Source organism: Oryctolagus cuniculus, chromosome 1 (assembly GCF_051225735.1).
Source record: "Oryctolagus cuniculus isolate XC-2025 breed Fujian yellow rabbit chromosome 1, ASM5122573v1, whole genome shotgun sequence".
Taxonomy (NCBI): domain Eukaryota; kingdom Metazoa; phylum Chordata; class Mammalia; order Lagomorpha; family Leporidae; genus Oryctolagus; species Oryctolagus cuniculus.
In genome coordinates this window covers 126104378-126118691 of record NC_142867.1, presented here as the reverse complement: position 1 = coordinate 126118691, position 14314 = coordinate 126104378, and the positions used below count along the sequence as shown (strand labels likewise).

Here is a 14314-nt window from a genome sequence, read left to right as displayed (position 1 = left end):
GGGTCGCGATCTTCAGCATATGGATAGCAAACCAAGGCTCAGAAGGGTGAAAATAAGCATCATAAAACTGTGAAAATGCAAACCTTGCCCAAAGAGATGCCTCAGCGTGTGGCAAGTCAGAGAGAGAGCTCAAGCTCATCCATCTTAGACAACAGCACATGCTCTATCCTTAGTCTCATGACCCTGCAAGTGGAGCCCAGGACAAACTGGGCAAATCTAATCTTAGTGTCCCAAGTGGTCACACTCAGAACATCCAGGTGTGCTCTCTGGTCTTGCCTCAGGAGGGCCTGACCCCAGGGCTTGTGTGCCTGCTTTCCAATCTTCTGATTCTTACACAAAGTTCTATTCTAAAATCTAAGCTTGGGCAATCCAAGGCTTTCTCCTCTTGTGATACCCCTTCCTGTCATTCACCTCCCTCATATCAAATTCCCACCCTCATCCTAGAACTCCCATTCTCCAGTTGCAGAGTCAAATGCATACTCAGGTATCCACCACCCACTCCACCCCCATCAGCCGCTCTAAGATTCAAACAGCTCTGTTGGACTCTATGCTGGATGTTACGCATTGTGATGTGCCCCAAATTCATAAAACCTGACACACACAAGAAACAAAATTTACAAAGCAAATGCAAATTAGGTGTATTATTATTCCCTCACAAAAGGATTCGTGGTAGACTTCCTGAAATAGTAAGCGTTTCTGATGCATTTATGATATGACTTGATTTTTCCCTCCAGGGATATAATATTTGCATAAATAAAGCAAAAGCAGACTGCAACAAAAGGGAACATCAGAAATTTATGCCAGCAGACCCTCCATTGTGGTCTGTTTAGTGCTCAGCTATGGCCAAGCCCCCCATCCTGGGCTGTTGTACTTCAAATTGTTTCCCAGGGGTTATGATCCTCCTCCTGTCCCTGTCCTGCTCTGACTTGGGTTGCCAGTATTATCTGTGTTCACAGGTGATCCTCGGATGAATTACAGACTGTCTTCAACTTATGAAGGCTTGAATTTGTATTTTTTAACTTCACAATGATGCCAAAATGATACTCCTTCAGTAGAAACCATGTCAAATTTTGATTTTTTTCCCATGATACTCTCTCATGGTGCCCAGCTGTGAGCTACTGTAAATGTTCCAGCCACATTCCAGGTAGGTTGGTTAAGCTATGATGTTAGGAATATTGAATGTCTTTTTGACTTACGATATGTTCAACTTACAATGGGCTAACTGAAATATAACCCCACTGTACCTTGAGGGGTGCCTATATCCCCTTCCTTTATTGCCATTTCCCCAAACTATCCCATAGAATGCCCATGTCCAAAAGTCAAAAGCCACTGCTGGGAGCTAGGCTTCAATTCCTGATTATTGTTTGCACTAGAATCAGACTCTGTAGCAGTCAGGATCAGTTAGGTTGTGCTAAGATAGTTCACAACCCCAAAGCCCCCGTGGTGTCAAACCATAGCCGTTTATTCACTACAAATCTGCTCTAGGTATGCGAGGAGGTTCTTCTCATCCATATACTTTAGCGCCTCCCATGGATCAGTCATGACCTTGAACTTCATTGGCCATCATGATAAAAGGAAGAGAGAGCCCTAGAGAGCCTCAAACTGCAGATAAAAGGCTTAGCCACCACCACCACCAAGCAACACATATCATTTCCACTTGCCTCTCAATGGCCAGCACTACTCACACGTTTTTCCCCATGGGCAGAAGTCCAATCCCACCCCCAAGAAATGCTCAGGATACAGAGTGCAAAATATGAGGCAAGCAGCAACAGTAACAGTCACAGGCCTATTTGGTCGACCTAGTCTATCTATACTAGTCCTTCAAAGAGAAGAGATTCCTATCTGTACTCCCTCATCACAGCAACACCTTAAGCCTTGTCCCCAAAACAACCGACTACAGAGAGCTCCCAAGCTCAAAACACAGGTGTCTAGTCACACTTGCCTTGTCAGATGCCTCCTCCACTGTAGACTTTAAGTATAGAAACCAGGTGCTCTGTGCCTTGCTAGGGTTTCCAATCCAGCACGGATACCTTTAGTCCTGATATTTTTCCAACAGTGTCCTTAATCTATTTCCAAGGGAAACTTCCCTCTCATGTTTTCTTGCTCTTGTTGTAGCTGGATTGTTTTCTCTTGTAGGTATACAGAAGCACTTTTCACTTCCCAAATCTGTCGTCCTGTGGGTAGCTTTTTCACAGGGAAGAGAGGAAAAGCAACACAAACAAAGCATCTCTGTTGAAATCAATGGCCAGCCCTCTCACCTCACGCTTTCTCAACATTTGGGGTCCAGAGATGCCAAGTGTTGGGCCTTCCTCGGGGAAGTGGTTTATTTGCAAGCCACAGAGAGATCACAAGGTAAGATTTTGTCAACTCCTACACATCCTTGAACGCTAACACCAAGGACTCTTATTAAAGAGTTGTCAAGACGCATTAGCCAGACGGGATGAAGCTTCGCAAAGAAGGGAATGCCTAATCAGATGCGGGGCAGGAAAGGGGCTGTGCGCTGACAAGATAATAACGCAGAGATGTCTCACTTATCCGCCTTAATGGGGGCACGGGGAGAAGACTAATAATTGAAATACACAGATGTGCTTAAAATTCTTCATTATTTTATTTCCTCACAACCCAGCTGAATGTTGTTTTAAAATGTTTTACGACAACAGAGCCTTCTCTTTAGGGAATCAGGGAGGTGAGCTGATAACATATTCTCTGGATTGCAAGGTGCACAGATGCAAGGGAGAAGCCAGAGAAGCAAAGACTGCATGCCTACTTCCTCTTTCAAAAAGAGGGGGGGGGTGCCGGCGCTGTGCCATAGCGGGTAAAGCCAACACCTGCAGTGCCGGCATCCCATATGGGCACGAGTTCAAGTCCCAGCTGCTCCACTTCCTATCCAGCTCTCTGTTATGGCCTGAGAAAGCAACAGAAGATGGCCCAAGTCCTTGAACCCCTGCACCCATGTGGGAGACTGGGAAGAAGCTTCTGGCTCCTGGCTTAGGATCAGCACAGCTTCAGCCATTGCGGCCATCCGGGGAGTGAACTAGTGGATGGAAGACTTCTCTCTTTCTGCCTCTCCTCTCTCTGTGTAACTTTGACTTCCAAGTAAATAATCTTTTAAAAGAGAGAGAGAGAGAGGAAGGCAAAGGGACAGGAAAACAGCGCCGTACGTCGAGCACCCTGGTTTGTAGAACAGGAAGAAGGAAGTGAGGGAAGGTGACTCCAACTCCTTAGAGCCCCACCCTTGCTGCAGCAGTGTCCCGCCTGGTGACCTGGCTTAGCACACACGGCTGATCTAGGGGATGCACAGCCCTGCCCACATCCTGCTACATCCCTCCATTCCAAACCAGCTGATGGCGCTCCCACTCTCAGCCTGGCACTGCACAGGGAGCCGACAACAGGGAGATAGGAGAGGCCCTTGCCTCAGGGCCAGTGCTGTGTGGTAAGGGGAAGGGTTGGAAGACAGTGAGCGCTGGACTGAGGCTCAGACACAATGCAAACCACCTGAGGTTAATCACCCAAAAGTAGATCCCCGGTCCAGTCTCTCCAACACCACCCAACAGCCAAATCACCCACATCTAGCCATGTTGGAGCTATCCAGATGAGAAAAAGGCTCTCCAGACATACGGCCTGAGCATCTGTATTTTTTGAACGCTTCCTTGCTAGAGCTCAGCCAACAAGCAGCCACACCACTGCCACTATTTCACGGTGTCACTCACTTGCCCTTTTATAGCCCCACAAAGATCCCCAGCCACCAGCTACAGCATTTGCACACGAGATACAAAAGAATGCTCAAGTCTGCCCTTCCCTAGCCACTCAACTGTTGGCCAGGGGAAGAAGCTGCAGCTTTGCAAGTGGTCTTAGTCACACGTCCCCCAACCTAACAGCGACTGTGAAAGGCGTCTGCACGTCAGACCTTAAACATCTCTCCATGCTGCTCAGCCGACCACCAATAATGTCATTATTTAAAAGTCCCCAAGGAGGGTGGTCCTTTTCATCTTACCAGCCACAGCTACCTGAAAGCTTAATCAGTCCCCGAGGTAGCCTGAACTTCACAAGCTCTGATCCTTCCCAGACACATGGAGTCCCATGCACTTGTGCAGGTGCCTGGGTGTGTGTGTGTGTGTGTGTGTGTCAGAAACTTCTTTAGAACCAAAGGAAACATGATCCCACTAGCCTGTTATGAGAAAGGCTGATCAGGGACCTCAGGTCTCCAAGTTGAAGGTAAAGCAGCATACGGATCCAAGCTGTCAGTGGCTGGGTAAGGAAGTTAAGTGGAGGCAGGGAAGGGGAGTCTGGCAAGGATGAGCCGAGGTCCGGTAGGGAGCATTTAAACCGGATATGGCCAGCAGGAAGAAAAGGAGTCCCCAAATCACCTTTTGTGTTTTACTTAATAACCGATGTATTGATGAGATTAAAAGGGAGCAAGTGTCTAAGACAGTCCAAGATGGTATCTATACTTTGAATAGGCTCACACTGACACCTTCCTGTTGAGAACAGCCCAGAGAAGCACTGGGTAAAAGGTGGCAATCCAAGCTACTCCACACTCAACAACTCTCTCTCTCTCCCTCTCCCTCCTTCCCCACCACCTCTTCACTCCCCTGAAATTCCCCTTGGTATAAACATCCTAAATTATTTATATCTAGATTGAAGGCATCTTTTAGCCTGACTGGGACTAGAATAATCAAAATATAATTGTGCTCTAGAAATGCTAATATGTTATGCTAATACTTGATTAAGGAGACCACAGACCTGTAACAGCAGGAGAGGAGCGCTTGGCCATCCAGGAGCCAAAGGATGCTCCAGAGAAAAGGAACAGGAGGATTTTGAGCAATTAGAGAATCTGTGCGGTCGGGTGAGAAATGAATTCTCAACCAGAAACATCTCTGTGGAGCCAGCTCTCTGTGAGAGGCAGGCCCTGGGGAGACAAAGCTCAGCTCAGGGTCTCGCCACGTAGATTCCGAGGACGCAACACAGGCAGCTGGGCGGAATCTGGGGTTGATCTAGAGATAGGCCGACTGGGAAAGGCTTTTCTTCTTTTTGTAATAATTTTTTTAAGATTTACTTATTTATTTGAAAGGTAGAGTTAGAGAGGAACAAAGAAATCCTCTATCCGCTGGTTCACTCCCCAAATGACTGCATCAGCTGGAGCTGGGTCAGGCTGAAGCCAGGAGGTTCTTCTGGGTCTCCCACATGGGTGCAGGGCCCCAAGCATTTGGGCTATCCTCCACCGCCTTCCTAGGTGCTTCGGCAGGGAGTGCATTGGAAGTAAAGCAGCCAGGACCTGAACCAGGGCTCCTAAGGGATGCTGCCACCACAGGCACTGATTTAACCTGCCCTGCCACCGGGCTGGCCCCAGGCTTTTTTTTTTTTTTTTTTTTTTTCTTGAGTGTCCAGCAGAGCTTAAAGCAGGGCTCCTCCAAGGAACTGTTAAAGCTGCAAAAAGTAGGGGTGGGTTTAAGATGCTCACCTGGGTTTGAGTGCAGGCTCCTTCTGGATTCCAGCTTCCTGCTAAAGCTTACACTGGGACACAGCTCAAGAGATTGGGTTCCAGCCCCTGCTGCTGCAGGTATTTGGGCAATGAACAGCAAATGGGAGCTCTCAATTGTGCTCCTTGCCCCTCCCCCTCCCCACCCCTCCCCCACCCTCTCCCTCACTGTGTGTGTGTGTGTGTCTGTGTCTGTGTCTGTGTGTGTGTGTGTCTTAGCCTCAAATATATTTTTTTTTAATTCTAAAACTCCAAATGGTGGAGCCACACCCCAGACTCACAGACTCAAAAACTCTGGGGTGGGCCCCAGTAATCCTTGGTTTAACAGGCTCTGCAGGTGACTCTGATGAGCACTAAGTGGGAACTGCTGGCAGAGAGAAAGGACTCCAGCTCAAAATAGGTTTAGAGTTAGGGTGAAGTAGGAAATGGAAGCAAAATTGACAATAAAAGTCAATTACAAACACCGGTGGCAGGCTACATGCTTGTTTAGTAACCTGCTATTCCCTCACCACCACCCCCCAACTCTACCCTCACTTGTTCCCTTCTAACCCTTCTCCCAAGCCAGGAACCTGCCCCATGCTCAAGACCTTTTAACAGCCTAGACAATAAAAGCACCTTGAATTAAAAAGCTTACCCTGCCAACTCTCCAGAAAGGAACAGTGCATTCTGTTATTAGCAGCAAACAGTACTAGCAGCCACTAACACTGGATAGTAAGAGTTTGCTTTGTTGTTGTTGTTGTTTTTGCTTTTTTTGCACACATGGGTCTAAGTACTTTAAATATGCAAAACTCATTTCATTCTCAACTTGGTGCAACTGTTACTAGTACTTTCTCCATTTGCCCAAACAAGTTCATTGGAGCACAGAGAATTCAAATCACTCATCTAAAATCATTGAGTAAGGGAGTAGCAGAATGTGGATTCAAACCCAGGCAATCTGGTACCACACAGTTTAATAGACTGGAATTCCTGGGTAGAGAAAGGATTCTGGAGAAGTATGGATATTAACAAAAAAAAAAAAGAAAGAAAATACATGATTTTGGATGCTAATGGTAGAAAATCATACAAGCAATGCGCAGAAGCCTCCACTTTTGGGGACACACACAAAGACAGCATTTCATTCTTCTGTCCACTGTTTGTGGGGCATTGGCTGTGTTCCCTTTGAACAATCTGATACAGCAGGGTTAGTCTTGGATCAGGGCCACTCAGAATGCCCTTTCTTATCCTTTTCAACCAAAATTTGCCTTTCTGATATCCTCCTAATTCAGTGCTTATCTGCCAACTTCCATCCCCGAACTCCCATTAAAAGATATGGTATTGTACTGCAGCAATATTCCAAATAACCAAAGAGTTACTAACACTGATGGCTTTTGTACAATAAAATTGCCACAAACAGCCCATAAGAGAAGCCAGATCAAAAGCACATCACTTCCCTACTCAAAAGCTTCCCGATCGCCAATAGGGAAACATCCAATATTCTTCATCTGACAGGTGAAGACCCCCAACCATCTACCACCAATGAGCTTCAACTCCCAGCGCCATGGACACTCAACTTTGCACCCAGGGAAGTCTCATTCATTCATTGTGCTTAATTACACTTGAGCTTTTCTTGCCATTGCAGTTTCATTCAACCCCTTCCACCAATCCAGGCTCCACGGTTCCATATCTTACCATCCTTCCGTGTCCAGTTTGTATTCCTCTCTGCAGCTTTCCTTGACCATCCACGGCTATGCTATCACTCTCACACCTACAGTACAATGGGACTTTCAAAAGTTCATGGAAAACAGGAGTTACACATTAGGTTTGTTTGGATGCAAATGTTTTGAAGTCCATGCATATAAGGGGTCTTCAAGAAGTTCATAGAAAATGCATGTAATGAAAAACTATACATAGATTTCAAAAACTTTTAGCACCAAAGGAACCAGAAGCCATTCTCCATGACCTTTTTGAATTACCCTTGCACTTCCATAATTGTTCTTGACATCCTTTGGCCACCCCTCCCGTATGGTTTGTCATCTCACTTTACATTGTTGTTGTGTGTGTGTGTGTATGTGTGTGTATGCATGTGTGTCTGTGTATTGCTGTAACTCCAGGATTAAAAATATGTTTATTTCCGGGGTTGGTGCTGTGGTGTAGCAGGAAAAGCCACCGCCCAAAGTGCTGGCATCCCATATGGGGTGCCAGTTCAAGTCCCAGTTGCTCCACTTCCGATCCAGCTCCCTGCTAATGTGCCTGAGGAAACAGCAGAAGATAGCCCAAATGCTTGGGCTCCTGCACCCACATGGGAGACCGGGAAGAAGCTCCAGGCTCCTGGCTTTGGATCCACTTACCTCTGGCTGTTGCGGCCATTTGGGGAGTGAACCAACAGGTGGAAGACTACCTCTCTCTTCCTCTCTCTCTCTCTCTCTCTCTCTATCTCTCTCTGTATCTGTCAAATAAATAAAAATAATTCTTTTTTTTTTTTTGACAGGCAGAGTTAGACAGTGAGAGAGATTCAGAGACAGAGAGAAAGGTCTTCCTTCCGTTGGTTCACCCCTCAAATGGCTGCTACGGCTGGCACGCTGTGCCAGGTGTGCCACATCAATCCGAAGCCAGGAGCCAGGTGCTTCTTCTGGTCTCCCATGTGGGTGCAGGGCCCAAGCACTTGGGCCGTCCTCCACTGCCTTCCTGGGCCACAGCAGAGAGCTGGACTGGAAAAGGGGCAACCGGGACAGAACCAGCACCCCAACCGGGACTAGAACCCGGGGTCCCAGCACCACAGGCGGAGGATTAGCCTAGTGAGCCGTGACGCTGGCCCTAAAAATAATTCTTAAAATAATATGTTTATTTCCTATCTGAGAACACAATTTCTGATCCTCAGAAAGCTGATGCTAAGCCGCATTTTGGGAATACCTGTGATACTGGTTTGTACACAGCAGGCACTCAGTAGCTACTTGCTAAGCTGCAGGAACTGTGACACTGTACACTGATAAGGAAACACGGGCTAAAACCCACATGTCCTATCCTCAAACACAAAGGCCTCTCAAACCCTGTTCCTCGTATTCCTCTGTGGCCTCTTTCCAGCCCAGGGCCTCGCATCTGGCCCCTTCTGTCAGAGAATGAAGAAGGCCACCAATGTGCCACACTCTCCTGCGTGCCTGGGACTTTGCTTTCCCCAGCTGCAGTGCCCTCTCCTTGTTCTAGGGGGAGACCCAGTTGCCACTGAACAGCCCAGGAAGTCACTCCTTACTTCCTCGACGCGTCTCACTGAATCTCCCCCAATGCTTTGTAAGTAACTGATGACATTTTCCTTGGCCTATTTGCTTATGAATTCCAAGAGGACAGGCACTATTTCTTATTTACCTCCATGTCCCCAGGCACCAGCATGTACCCAGCACACAATCTGTGCGTTGTGTGTTGAATGAGGAGAATAAATGAATGAGCGATGACATCGCCATGAAAGAACCCAAGCAGACTTTTATAAATTTGTGAAGGAGCCTGGCACTCGCTCAGTGGAGGATGAGATAAAATTATGCCACACAATGGGATACAGAGGCACAGGGATATGAAAAATGTGCTTGTACACGTTTACCCCGAAGGCTCTCCACATTTAAGTCACATCTTCTGTAATTCATTTGCGTGGCAAAAATCCCCTTGGGAGACAAAGCTTTATGGTAAATAAACTGAAGCAGCATCCACGGGAAGGACCCTGTGAGCCTGAAGAGGGGAGGGGGTGTTAGGACCGCACTGGAAGTTGAGGGTTTGCAGCTCTTCATACGGGGATCCTTGGCCAGCACAGAACTGCCACTGGGATTGGCAAAAGGGCGTCAGATGCAGGTCTTTTTTTAGGAAGAGGTCTTGGTCTTTGGGACGGAGCAGTGAGCGCCACAGGGCAGTCTGAGTCCTTGGGAGAGACCCAGGAGGAAGGGAGGGGTGGGCAGGGGAGAAAGGATGCCCCGCGGTGGGAGCTGCTTCACCTCCAGGAGGGCTGCTGGCTTCCTGAACTTGGAAGTCAGCACAAAGCTCAGGCCCTTGACTCCTGGAGAGGAATTCCAGAGCTGCCTTGCTTCAAGTCTTCTTTGATGCCTTAAGAGAGATTTGATTACACCAGGTGTGTGGGAGGCAAGGGATGTGTGGGAGGTGGGGGTGGGGGCTGGAGAGGAGGAGGAGGAAGCCTGAGTCCCGTTAGAAATCACCAATATGCAGAAAGAGGAGGAGGAGAGGAAGAAGAACCAAATCAACCGTGAAAAAGAAAACGGGAAATATATCCAGAGACACGGAAAGCCTGTCAAATCTCTCCAAATTGTAACAAAAGCAGAGGAGAGATAGTTTCTCTTTAATGAATGCTTTGATCAGCCACAGTTGATATCATAATTACATAAAACTGGAGCAAGACTGAAATAAGAAGTGTGTTCCCCTCACATAGTCTGTAACCCTCCTGAGGTTCGTGCATGTAAGGAATATCTAGGTCCTTCCAAACAGAGGCAAGTGTCAGGACATGGCCCGCTCTCTCGGACCTAGGTGGGAAATTTGCAGCAAACCCTGTGTCTCTTTTCCTCCTGGAAGGGCGGATCCGTCAGCCAGAACTCTGGATGGGAACCAGTTAGTGCTGCTGGATTTTTCCCCACACACGTCTTATTCTTATTTCTCAGGGTGATGCAGCTTCTTAGTCCCCTCCTTCTCCACCCCAAGCCTGTCTCTCTGCTTCCCTCGGATCTCCCAACACTCTGAACTTCCTTGGACATTTCCCCAGTAATGAGATACTTTGTGCTGGCAGAGGTATCGACTTGGCTGATCTCCAGAAAGGGAGGAGTAAGCATCAATTTATTTAGAATGATACTCCCACAAGCACGTGCTCTGTGGAACTGGCAGGGGAGAGAGGTGGTTGCCATGGAAACAGAGGCAGCCACACAAACAGGGGGCAGTGCATTTCTCAGCAGGGGGCCTGAGCAGGGACTCTTCCCGCCTCCCACCACCACCACTCCAGCCTCTCCCGAAAGCATTTCTCTCCTAGAAAGGAAGGCAGTCCAAAATGGTGACGGGTTAGTTCCTTTCTTCTTAACTCGCAGACTGCCGTTGGAGGAGCGGACGGAGTCTCAGGGCATCAGCCTGGCTCTTTAGCCTGGGCTGACAGATTCCAGGTCTGCAAAGAGAGAAGAAGCAGTGGCTACATCTCCAATCGGTGTCTCGGGAATGCAGTAGCATGAAAAGCTTCTCACCCCAGGCACCGGGTGAAGTTGATCACGACACACAAGGTAGTCTCTCGTGAGACCCACGCTGGTTTGGTTCACCACCAGAAATAACCAATGGGAAGCCTGGCTGGGTCCGGAGCATGACACCCCCACTGCCCACTGTGGGTCTATGAGGGTCCACCAGAAAGATATGGTGGCTATGCCAAGAAAACAATAGAAAAAACAGGGCATGCCTGGGGAGACAGGCTGTGCAGGGACCTCCAGGGAGGAGGCCAGCTGTACACAGCAGGCAAACTGCAGCCAGGCTGGCGGGCCACCTGAGACCACGTCTCTCTAACATGGCTTGATTGAAAAATCGATCCATCTGGGCAAAACACCCAGGTTCACCGAAACAGAGGAGTGCCCCGGCTATTTGTGCAAATGCATCAAGGAGCCGGTGCATCAGCCAACACTGCTTCTGCAATGAGCTGGTCTGGGGAAAGATGGCGGGCTTGCCAGGGTGGCCCAGCACTGCCTTGCCCGGGCCGTGGGACGAGCGAGGCTACGGGGATGCGGCAGAGTTGGGAGCCTTCCCCTTTGCCACATGCTGGATGCTGATTTATTGGGACTGGAACAATTTGTCTAAAGCTGTAATTTTAACTACCTCCGTGCTGCGCAGCCAATCAGTGGGCTCGCTCCACGCCGCTTTTATGAGTCCCCATAAAAGCAGCAAAATGAAAACTCAGGGGCCCTTAAAATATACTCCAAGGGTTTCTGCAGTGCAATTGGAGGCTTTTATGACTCCTGTCAGGACTTTTATGACCCCGTAAAACCAGGCAGCAGCCTGGCCTGAGATGAAAAGTGGCCCCCGTGTCTTAAAGTCTAAATGGGCTGTGCATTTACAAGGCCTCCAGGAAAGACGTAGGGAAGACCCTGGGCCGGGGGCGCTGGAAGGCAGGCAGGTGGCAGCAGCAAGGACCAGAGAGTGAGTGATGAGGAGGTCCTGAGCCTGGCATCACTGAGCACCTGGGCGCCCCAGTCCTGATGCTGCAGAGAATGCAGGTTCTACAGGTAGCTCCACACCTTGGCTGGGTGCCAAGGCATCTTCAATGAAAGGTTAAAAGAAATGAAGCCGCCAGGGTAATCACAGTCCAAGGACAACTTGCCACGATTTCAACACCTGTGATACAGGGCGAGCAAGGGAGAAGGAAAAATAGAAGCCAGGAACACAGCTCCGAGCACCACACAGGTCCCTACAGTTCAGAAGGAGTGAGTCTGTTTGGGTGAGGAGGCTTCTGCACCTGGCCAGCGCCGTCACCAGCCTGCTTCTCTGTGGGGAGCAACCCGGACTAGACTGTTACTGGAATTAAGACTTATTCTGTGCATCTGCTCTCCCACAATATGGCGCTGGGAGAGAAGAAAACAGCTTCTACGCAGCTGCCTCCAGTTCAACCAATAAACTGTAGGACTTGCTCCTGATTGGAGGAGAGCAGCGTACTCGGCGTGTGGGCAGCCGAGTTGGGATTGGTGGAAGAGGACTATAAAGGAGGAGAGAGACGGCATGCACCAGGAACATCTAAGGGGAACACCTGTGCAGCCCCCGAGAGAGCCGGCCGGTGGAGTGCCGCTCCCCTGCGGAAGTGGGGGATGTGGCCAGGGGGAACCGCCCTTCCACGGAGGTGGAAGGGATAGTAGCCAACCCGGGAAGAACCAGCAGCAAACCCGGGGAGGGCCGAGCAGACGAAAGAACAGCGCAGGGTCCTGTGTCGTTCCTCCACGAAGAGGGGGAGCGACACTTCTCCTTGGCAGGAAGCCTTTGCATCAGCCCCTCAAGGCCCCTCGAGTCTCAGCACCTGAGATGTCCTGACCCTGTGCTCCTGGACGTGGACGCCTGAAACAATGCAATGCACTCGCCAGGCTTAGTGCTCTGCACGCCCACAAAAGCCAGGCTCATTCTGCAGAAGTCAGGAACAGAAGGACCAGGGCCAAGTAGCAGGATCACTCCTAACAGGGGCACACAGAAGGGGTGGCTGCTCTCCAGGCAGGTAGAGGGGCTGGTCAGGGCAGGGGATTGGATTTCCCAGCAAGTCCAATCAAGCTCTTGGTCTACCTTCCTCACACACATGGGCAGAATTTAAGGAGTCAAGAGAAATTAACTGGGAGTTGACATTAGACCTCAGATTATCAGTGAAAGAGGGTGTGGGCATGTTAAAACACAGAGTGGGGGCCGGCACTGTCATAGCAGCTGCTGCTGGTGACACCTGCATCCCATATGGGAGTATCAGTTTGAGTCCTGGCTGCCCTACTTCCAATGCAGTTTCCTGCTAATGCACCTGGAAAACCAGTGGAAGATGGCGCAAGTACTTGGGCACCAGCCACCCACGTGAGAGACATGGATAGAGTTTCTGGCTCCTGGTGTCAGCTGGCCAACCATTTACAGGAATTGCAGCCATTTGAGGAATGAACTAATGGATGGAAGAGCTATCTCTGTCACTCTGCCTTTCAAATAAATAGTGTTGCAATGGCTGGGGCTGGGCCAAGCCAAAGCCAGGAGACAGGAGTTTCTTCCAGGTCTTCCAAGTAGGTACAGGGGCCCAAGTACTTGGGTCATCCTACGCTGCTTTCCCGGGCACATTAGCAGGGGGCTGAATCAGAAGTGGAGCATCCAGGAATTGAACCAATAGCCATATGAGATGCCAGCATAGTAGGCAGTAGTGTTACCCTCTATGCCACGATACCAGCCCCCCCAAAATAAATCTTTTTTGTAAACACAGAGTGGAGTCCACCAGCAGAGCCTGCAGAGCAGGTGAGGGTGACAGTGTCCATCAAGTGTGATTGATTGTGGGAGCTGTGGGCTATCCAGGTTGGGGATGAGAGAAGGATGTGCAATTGGGTGAATCATTATGGCATGGCGGCTTACAGGAGCGGTTTCCGGCATCTGGGAGGGGGACAGAGCCACAGGACAAGGAAGGGGACTGTGTCCAGAGCAGGGTGGAGAGAGGCCCGGGAGAGCACAACACAGGGAGCCAGGCTGACCACAGGGCTGGAGCAACGACACAGAGCCAGCAGTGATTCCTCTGCCATCACGCGTTTTCTCAGGAACCTTGCAAGGCAGGAGAAACAGGCACAGCAATGACAGAGACCCAGCCGTAAATGCTCAGACACCACCACGGCACCACGTACATTCTTAATCCTTCTGAGCCTCCTTTTCCTCATCTGTAAAGTGGAGATAAAACATGGTCACATGGTCGCTGGGAGAATTAAAGCAGATGACGTGAGGAGGGCGGGGTTTAAGCAGCATCTTCACAGATGGACAGGAGCTTGCGAGGGCCCAAAGACAAGGGCTAAATTTCACAGAAAGAAAACTGCAGCAGCAGCTGATGCGAAGCAGCAATCACATTTTAGATCCCGATATCTGTGACTCTGAGATCAGCAGTCCCTTGGGGGGAATGCTTACATCTTTTATTGGCTATTGACAAATGACTGCTATACATATTTACGGGGTGCAAAATGATGCTATGATTTTTTAAGACATTGTAAAATGACCAAATCAAACCAAACAACATATGCAAACATTTGACATCTTTGGGTTAAGAACATGTGAGATCACCCTCCTTGCAACACTGACGTGCATGGAACTCAACAATGACCTGTATTTACCATGCTGTGCAACAGACCCACAAAACAA

At 49.2% G+C, this 14314-nt stretch overlaps 1 protein-coding gene and 1 long non-coding RNA gene across 12 annotated transcripts in view; both read right to left on the bottom strand.

Moving 5' to 3' along the window:
- The window catches only part of LOC149128612 (uncharacterized), a 115041-nt gene extending 109443 nt beyond the window's left edge, over positions 1-5598 (bottom strand). For 5 of the 7 annotated variants that reach the window (XR_016222010.1, XR_016222008.1, XR_016222006.1 and 2 more), the window contains exons 1-2: positions 5462-5598; positions 1943-2184 (exon numbers count right to left, since the gene is read on the bottom strand). This is a non-coding gene — a long non-coding RNA (uncharacterized LOC149128612). Of the gene's footprint in view, positions 1-1938; positions 2185-5461 lie in introns of all 7 variants that reach the window. The other 2 variants (XR_016222007.1, XR_016222003.1) reach the window with 2 other exon arrangements.
- NTM (neurotrimin) overlaps positions 1-14314 on the bottom strand; it is a 1092588-nt gene that overhangs the window by 355204 nt on the left and 723070 nt on the right. The gene's annotated exons all lie outside the window — the stretch shown is intronic.